This window comes from Carlito syrichta, unplaced genomic scaffold, assembly GCF_000164805.1.
Source record: "Carlito syrichta isolate Samal-C Ts95f unplaced genomic scaffold, Tarsius_syrichta-2.0.1 Scaffold314100, whole genome shotgun sequence".
NCBI classification, from domain to species: Eukaryota; Metazoa; Chordata; class Mammalia; order Primates; family Tarsiidae; genus Carlito; species Carlito syrichta.
This window is the reverse complement of record NW_007258196.1, coordinates 324,981-334,270: the sequence shown is the minus strand read 5'-3', so window position 1 is coordinate 334,270 and position 9,290 is coordinate 324,981.

The following is a 9,290-nucleotide window of genomic DNA, read 5'->3' as shown; positions in this document are numbered from 1 at the left end:
GTGGGGGCGCGCGCCTGTAATTCCGGCTACTCGGAAGGCTGAGGCGGAAGGATCGCCAGAGCCCAGCAGGTTGAGGCTGCAGTGGCCAGGAGCGGCCACGGCACTCCAGTCTGGGTGACAGGGTGAGACTCCAACTCAAAAAAAAAAAAAAAATGTAATTTGGTGATATATTGACTATATCACATAAAATATGTAATTAATATACTTGATATAATTTAGAATGATATATTTAACTTTTAAAATGTTACCCTTTTATCAACCAAGATTTAGTAATTTTTCTTTATTTCTTTATTATTATTTTAAAGATGTGGGGTGCAATTCAGGGTTAGATAGATAAGTGATTAACATACAGGTAAAGTTTGAGTAACTTTATTGATGTTGTGTGTCTCCCCCGGCAGTATCCCACTACTGCCAATCCCTTTCTTATAGTAGTATGATAAATTTTTAGGGTCTGCTTATTAGTGAGTACATATAGTACTCAGATCTTGGTTTCTGTGATAAATCACTGAGTATTATAGACTCTAATTCCATCCAAGTTGCTGTGAAGTTCATAATTTTTTTTAATGGCTGTGTAATATTCCAACATGTATATATATCACATTTTCTTTAGCCAGTTCACTTTTGATAGACAGCACGGTTGGTTCCATGTTTTTGCTATTGTGAATAATGCTGCAATAAACATGCATGTGCAGGTATTATTTTCATAAAGTGATTTGAGTTTCTCTGAGTATATTCTCAGAAGGAGGACTGCTCAATCATATGGAAGGTCAATATTTTTTATCTTTTAGAAACGACCACACTGTTTTCACTAAGGTTGAACTAGTTTACACTCCCACCAATAGTGCAACAGTGTTCCCTTTTCCCCACATCCTCTTCAGCATCTGGTGTTTTTTGAGTAATTGCTGATGGCCATCCTGATTGGAGTTAGGTGGTATCTTAGAGTGGTTTTGGTACAAGAACCGATATATACACCAATGAACAGATAGAAGTTCTATAAGCCAAATTTCAATTTCTCAAATAACTCATCTTCCACAAAACCTCCACCAACAACCGCTGGGAAGAAGAGAACGTATTCAGTAAATGGTGATGGGAAAACTGGCTGACCACATGTGGGAGACTGAAACAGGACCCCTATCTAACACCATACATAAAAATAAACTCTAAATGCATCAAAGACCTAAATGTAAAACCTCAAACTATAAGAATCCTAGAAGAACCCTTACAGAAATTGGAATAGGCAACCAATTCCCACTCAACTCTCCAAAAGCGAATACCATAGCAGATAAGGTAGACAAATGGGACCTCATCAAACTAAAAAACTTCTGCAAATCAATGGAAATCATCCAGAGAGCTGAGAGACAGACCACAGATTTGGAAACATATTAGCCAACTGTAAATCCGACAAAGGCTTAATATTCAGGATATACAAGGAACTCAAACGTACTGAAAGGAAAAAAACAAACAATCTTATTTTAAGAATGGGCAAAAGATATGAATAGACATTTCTTAGAAGACATACAAGCCACCAACAGACACATGAAAAAGTGATCAACCTCACTAATCATCAAAGAAATGCAGGTTATAGTATTTTGAAAAGATATTTCCCAGTCTTTAATGTACATTTTCCCCTGATTTATTTACATGGTTCCCAGAATGAACAATAAAACACTAAAAACATTTATCCAGTTCCAATTTTATACACGCTCTTTTCCCCATCAACCAGTGGAATCACCTAGGCAACTTTTGAAATGTATTGTAGTTGAACCACACTAGACTTTTCCACCTTTGTGATGTTTATTACCTGTAAAGTGAAGTAATAATTAGTAACTCTGAAGAAAGGCAAGGCATGTAAATGGCCCTTGTCCCTAGGACACCCTGATTACTGTGTCATATTTATGTATAGATAAATAAATATGCAAACAAATAAACAAACACCTCATCAGGTAGAACATTACCATTTTTGTTATAATAATTATGCAAATTATCAAGACTAACTGCATATTGAAAATGTTCATTCACTTCTGTTTTTAGTCTAAAGTCCCTGAGAACTGGAACCTTGCTATTCCTATAGAAATATCTAGCCGGGCTCGGTGGCTCAGCCTGTAATCCCGCGCCTTTGGGAGGCTGAGGTGAGTGGAATGCCTGAGCCCGCGGGTTCGAGACCCGCCTGGGCAGGCGAGACTTCATCTCTACAATAAATCAAAAAAATTAGCCAGGCGTGGTAGTGTGCGCCTGTAGTTCCAGTTACTTGGAAGGCTGAGGCGGAAGGATCGCCGGAGCCCAGCAGGTCGAGGCTGCGGTGGCCAGGAGCGGCCACTGCACTCTAGTCTGGGCGAAGGAGTGAGACTCCAACTCAAAAAAAAAAAAAGAAAGAAAAGTAAAAGAAATATCTAAAGTGTCCTTTGTTATTTATGGGTATTGATGGTGTTCAGGATATGCTACCCCAAAATATAGTATCTTGGTGTTTGAGAAAATAAAAGAAAAAGGAGGGTCAATCGCAACCTTCCCTCATTCCTTCTCCTGAAGCAGGTGATAAAGCTTAGAATAATCACCTCTGACTTTCTTCTGCCCCTTTTCCCTGAAGCAGGTCATAATGTATTAATTCAAGAGTTATCTTCTCTGTACCTGGAGGGAAGAAATGTCATTATCTCTGAAGATTCAGGGAAACAGAGAAGAATCTAAACAAACAGCTTTTGCTAAGTTTCCCCCAGTTTATAACCATTTGATCACTCTCCCTTTGTTCAATAATAATTCCCCACAACTGTCCACTCTGCATCAAAGCTAAGCATAAAAATAGTCTGGCTTTTCAGTTTCTTTGGGGGTTTTGTTCTATGTCAAATACAATTTATATTAAATAAATATTATACTTCTTCCTTGTTAATCTACCTTTTGTCATAAAGGCATCAAGCCATAAACAAAGTGATGGTAAGAAGATTTATTTTCCTCTATAGTAACTATGTGTGAAACTATAAGTTGAACACCCATAGTAGAGTAAGTGTAAGAAAGGCCTTTTGTGTTCAGGAAGTATATTGATCATTATTGTGTAAAGAGAGAGATTTGTGTAACTATTTTCCCATTCCCAAGAAATAATTTATTTTAATAGTGTCATAATATGACTATAAGCCAGGGTCCTTCCGACCAGAAAATAATTGGAATCCCAATTTTTTAACTTTGAATTTAAATTATTTACAATTTCTGGTATCTGAGATGGACCTGAGTGAGAATATTCCAGAAAAGAGAATCCCAGTTACTCCAAAGAAAAGTCATAATTAAAGAAAGGAATTCCAGATTGGTGTCATAAGCTCAACAGTTAGGCAAGTCTCAATACAAAATTCAAAGCTCCTCGCTCAGCACCAAAATAAAAAATTTGGTTTGAATAAAAATAATGTGCACTTTTGATGCAATCTGAGAGAACTTTGTGGGGGAAAAAAAAGAGTTTAATAGCTACTGCTTCCATATGATGACCCTAAAATAAAAGGTACACTAGGAAAAGACAAGGTCTCCATCTGACCCCAATACTTAAATATGCTACTTTAGAATTTTATTGAGAAAAGAAATCAGAGATAATGGCTTCTGTGTATGAATAAGACCTCAGTGAGTGCAATTCCTCCTGCAATAGACTACAGAGTCTATAAACTATGGTCTACAGAGATGCTTCCTGCATTTAGCAGTACCTTGCTTGAAAAACTGAATACTAGCGGAAAAATCATGTGATACTGACAGCAGCAAAGAAAGAAGAGAAAAGAGTCATTGACAGGCTTACCAGATGTTTCAATTCCCTCTCTGTGAATCTGTAGTTATTCTGACATCTTCAATGATGTAATCACAGTTGAGGTTCTTAACCTACACAACAGAGGAAAATTCCACAGAGAGAAGACATATTAGGAATACTTGGAATCATTGTGATTAAGACAAAATTTCCCTAAACTTTATGAGTTCACATAGAGAGAAACATATTGTATGTGCATGGGCCTGTCTTTGTGTGTGTGTGTGTGTGTGTGTGTGTGTGTGTATTCAAAGGTAGCATATTTTTCCAGCATTTTTAACTGAAATGAATTTCTATATGTAATGAGACTTTTTCCCCAAATGACATATTCTGTGCATGTTTCCAGTATAAATTTGGAGTTTTTGGTTAACTATTTTGAAAAATTATGTTCATGTATCATGTTTCTTTTCAATATCAAATGTGTTCACATTTGTTTAATTTTATATTTTGAAAAATTAGTAAATATACTATAGTTGTCTATAATTATTTATGCATGATTTGCATAATGTATTATGTAGTTCAATTTTTTAGTTGTCAAACAAATATCTAAATGTTTCAGAAATCATCTGATTTCCTATTCTCTCAATTCTGACATAAAACCACTTCACTCTGCCAGTTTGTATATCCATATGTAAACAAAACCAAATTATGATTAAATACTTAGATCATAATTTGTGCATTGACTAATACTCATTAGGAACAAGAATTAGAAGCAATATTAAAAGTATGTCTTAATTTTAAATTAACAACTATTTCAATTTAAATTACCCTTATATATTACTTTATATGGGGTAATTTTTAAATAAAAAATAGGAAACAATTTCTAAATTAAAATAGTTTCCAGATGAAAATTATACTTCTATAATTTAATTGCATATTATAGATTTGAAAAATATCCACGAAGTAAAACAAGAGTTTAATTAGATCAAGCACTAGTATTATGGAATTATTTATTTAAATTAAGTGTTTTTTTTTTTTTTTTTTATGAAAGTGTGATACAGGTTGCAATAACTTGTTAAATCAATTTTATCAGTAGTAAATTTTTCAAATAAGTTGTTAAATACTAAAATAATATTTTAACTGAAAATATAAATATCACATATATTAATTATGTACTCTACTAGTATAAGGATTGAAGAATAAAAGGAACATTTTAATGTAATTTATTTTATCACACATTTAAACTAATTTTGGAAACTCACAACTGTCTTTTAAATTACAACATCAATTAATCATTTCAATTCAGCAAGATAATGTACATTTTTTATACATAATTTTGACTTTTTTATGAAAAGGAAAAGAAAAAAGAACATACATATGTTTTTCTAGGTGAATTTAAAACTAGATGTGTAATAGTGATTAATTCATCCCATTTCATTCAACTATTAGAGCTGCAAACCAGCTAGAAATACAATTTTTAGGTTTAATGGTATAATAAAATAAGGTGAAGGGGAGTGGTTTATTTGGAAAAGATCTCATAGTCTAGTACTTGATCACTCTGCCTACAAGAATAAATGTACTTTCATTTATCAACGAAGATTTGTGCCCAATGTGATATATTGTTTGCTTAATTATTATAACTATTATTCACTATTCCATAGAGAATTTTGCCATACAACGTTTAGAAAGTTAGTGGTGTACATATTTGTATTCGTAATGGCAGTTTTTAAATTTAATTTCTTATTTTGAATTCCAGTACCCAGGGTAGTTCTTTATTCAAAGTCATTGGAACACAATTAGCATATTTATTAAAACTGATCTCCCCCTTTAGTCACTCTAATAATATTTTATCCTAATATTTCTTGCATTCTTAATACAAGTCTGAGCTTTTTAAAATGACAATTTTAATTGCATTACAAAGACTAATGTCTCCCAGGTTGACTTTTCTTTTTACCAGTTCAGTACCTAAGTAAGTATAAAAAACTTCCTAACAGGTCACTCACCCTTTGAATTCTATGTTCTTTCTGTAAATATTAGTATTAATTTGTTCAAATAAGACTACTTACTGAATTCCAAGTCAAAAGTAACAATGAAATTAAGCATACATGTGTGTGTATGTATGTGTGTCTATTCTTTCTCTCCTAAACTCTTAAAATGAATACATAAAATCAAATATTTTAGGCAAATATACTTTTTTATTCTAAGAGTCACAAATAGATTTTTTTATTGCATCACATCTCTTCATAAAACTTGAGGTACTCAAATTTAATCTGCAATTTTGTATAATTCTCAATTTACTCTAAATTCTATATAGATTTATGTTACTGTAACTGATAAAACTAGAATAGTTGTAGAGCAGCTTGATATAGAGAAAAATTTTGTCATTGCTATGTCTTACCAAATGGAAAATTTAAATCACTAGATTTTTTCTTAAAAAAAGATACAGGTTTAGATTAAAATGCTTTTCTATTCTAAACAATTTAGGCAACGAACTATTATATCAATTAATTTATTAAACCATTAAGAAAGTTGCTATGTTAATATGTCCTATACTGTTTCCTCACTAAGAAGGAACATAGATGTAAAATGATTTTTGACCTCAGGATGCTTATTGTTTAAAAGAGAAAGCATACCTATTAACAAGTACAATAATGGAGTATGAAGATGTGTCAGGAGCCACAATCACTAGTAAAAGTAAGGTAAAAGGGACCTGAAAACAGGAAAAACGCCAGCTGGGAGCAAGACCCCAGTAACATGCGGCCATGACAGAGACAAAGCCCCATGGATCCTGTTGACAGACCTTCCCTAACTTTGAAGGATTGCGTGCATAGGCTTGAGAATGTTCCCTCTTTAATTGAGATAATAGATGCACAAATGGATGATGGCATTTGACAGCAAAAATTATACATAGGCATAATGGAGGTGAGATTGCAGCAAAAAGGGTGCCCTTTAGGTGTGTAAGGATGTTTCTCAGTAATAGCAGAAGGCCAAAAAAAACCGAGTCGACCACTTCCTCATAAACAACAGACCCCAGCTGAGAGCTGGTGGAAAACAACCATTTGAGATAGAAAGATAGGTTAAGATATTTTAGGATTAAATAAGTAGTTTAATGAAGATAGAATTTAGAATATTAATAATAAGATAGTAAGATAAGATAAACTAGTAAGATAAGAGATACATAATAGTATAAGTGATAGTTAAGAAAATATAGGGACATAAGGATAGAAATAAGATTAATAGAAATAAATATATAGTAGTAAGTAAATTAAATAAGACTTAGGGTTAAGGTTTAGCTTTATAGGGTAAGGATATTATAGGCCTATAATAGTAAATAGTTATGAGAAAGTTAGGAAGAAAACCAGGACATTCATAAATGTTTGACATAAGAAAAACACCATCTGTGGTTGAAATTGTTAAAGGTCAACCTTATTGTGAGTGCAAAAAGGATGTACGTGGGTGTTTGGTTAACAACATAAGATACATTTATGGGTACAGGGCTGAGTGGAAAACCTATATAAGCTTGTGAAAAATAAATAAAAATTGGCAGAGTCTTGAGCTCTCCTCAGGAAGAGGATTCCTGTTGTTTTCGTCTTTTCTTTTTCACCACTTTCCTATTCTCCCATCTCAAGCCCTGACTCTCTCCTGGAGCTGGACTCCAGCAAGGACGTACAGAATGAGAGTGGAGGTTGAAGAAGGTTCCTTGGAGGAAGAAACATTTCATAAGGATAGTAAATGAGTATTAGACATTATTTAATCTTGAAAAGAGTCCTGAGGAATTTCAGACAAAAGAATTAACAAGGTGCAGAAAAATAGGCTTGCATGATTTGGAACAAAAATATACAGCAGCCTAACTCAGTGTGTACCATTTTGTGTATCTGTGTGTATAATAGAGAAAAAGAAAAACAAAGATTGGGGATGGCAGACCTAAAGATAAGTTTGAATGTCTGAATATAAAATCAAAGTTTGAATTATGATTTTGATTTAATGACTTTAACAATTCTTAATTACAATGTCAGGGAAGGTGACTGGAATCCACAAAATATATTAAACAAGAAAATGATGACTACAAATTAATAATACAGAGAACCATTTCCACTTATCAATGCTGTGTGTGTTTTAAACAATACATTGATAATTTTTACATATTCTATCTTTTAGAAGATAATAATATGTGCTCAAATGGTAGCACATATACTAAAAAACTGGAATGATACAGAGAAAATTAGCATGGCCCATGTGCAAGGATGACGGGCAATTTGTAAATCATCCTATATTTTTTGCAAACTTGAAAACACACACATACATCAACCAAAAGCTAAAAGAAAACAAACAAAGAATAACATTTTATAAGAACCTCATGACAGGGGTAAACACTAACATTTCAATAATCAGCCTGAATGAGAATAGACTAAATGCACCACTGAAAAGACATAAATGGCAAACTAGATAAACAAAACATGGCCCAGTAATTTTCTGCCTTCAAGAAACACATCTTACCACAAGTGGCACCCACAGACTCAAAGTTAGACAATGGAAAACAAATTTCCAGGCTAGTGGATCACAAAAGAAGGCAGGAGTCATGATCCTAATATCAGACAAAAGAACCATTATGCTATCAAAAATTTAAAAGGATACAGAAGGATACTACATAATGATAAAAGTTTCAATCCATCAACAAGAAATATCCATCCTAAACATATATGTACACAACACAAGAGCACTAACATTTGTAAAGCAACTTCTAAGTAAACTGAAAAATGATATTGACTGTAACACTATTATAGCTAGGGACTTAAATAACCACTATAACAATCCTAGGTAGATCATTAAGGCAAAAAATCAACAAAGAGATTTGTAACCTCATTGTGATGCTTGACCAAATGGACTTCATAGATACCTATAGAACACTCTACCCAGCAACCATAGAATATATATCCTACTATCACCAAACGTAATATACTCCAAGATCAACCACATCTTTAGCCATAAATTCAGCATAAACCAGTTTCATAAGATCAAAATACTGCCATGAACCTTCTCAGACTACAGTGGAATAAAAATAAATATCAACACCTACAAAATTCTCCCCAAATCCACAAAGACAAGGACATTAAACAGCATGATGCTAAATGACTCTTGGGATAATACAGACATCAAAACAGAAATTTTAAATATCCTGGAAACAAATAAATATGAAGAAACATCTTACTAAAACCTCTGTGATACCTTGATAACAGTACTAAGAGGGAAATTTATATCTCAACAAACACATATCAAGAAAATAGAAAGATCATAAGTTAACAGCCTAACAAATCATCTAAGGGAGCTGGAAAGGCAAGACCACAAAAACCCTAACTCCAGCAGAAGAATCCAGATCACTAAGGTAAAAACCCAAATACAGGACATAGAAGACAAAAATATCATAGAAAAAAATCAACAAAAAAGCTGGACTTGGTGGCTCAGCCTATAATCCCACGCCTTTGGGAGGCTGAGGTGAGTGGAATGCCTGAGCCCGCGGGTTCGAGACCCACCTGGGCAGTGAGACCTCATCTCCACAATAAATCAAAAAAAATTAGCTGGGCGT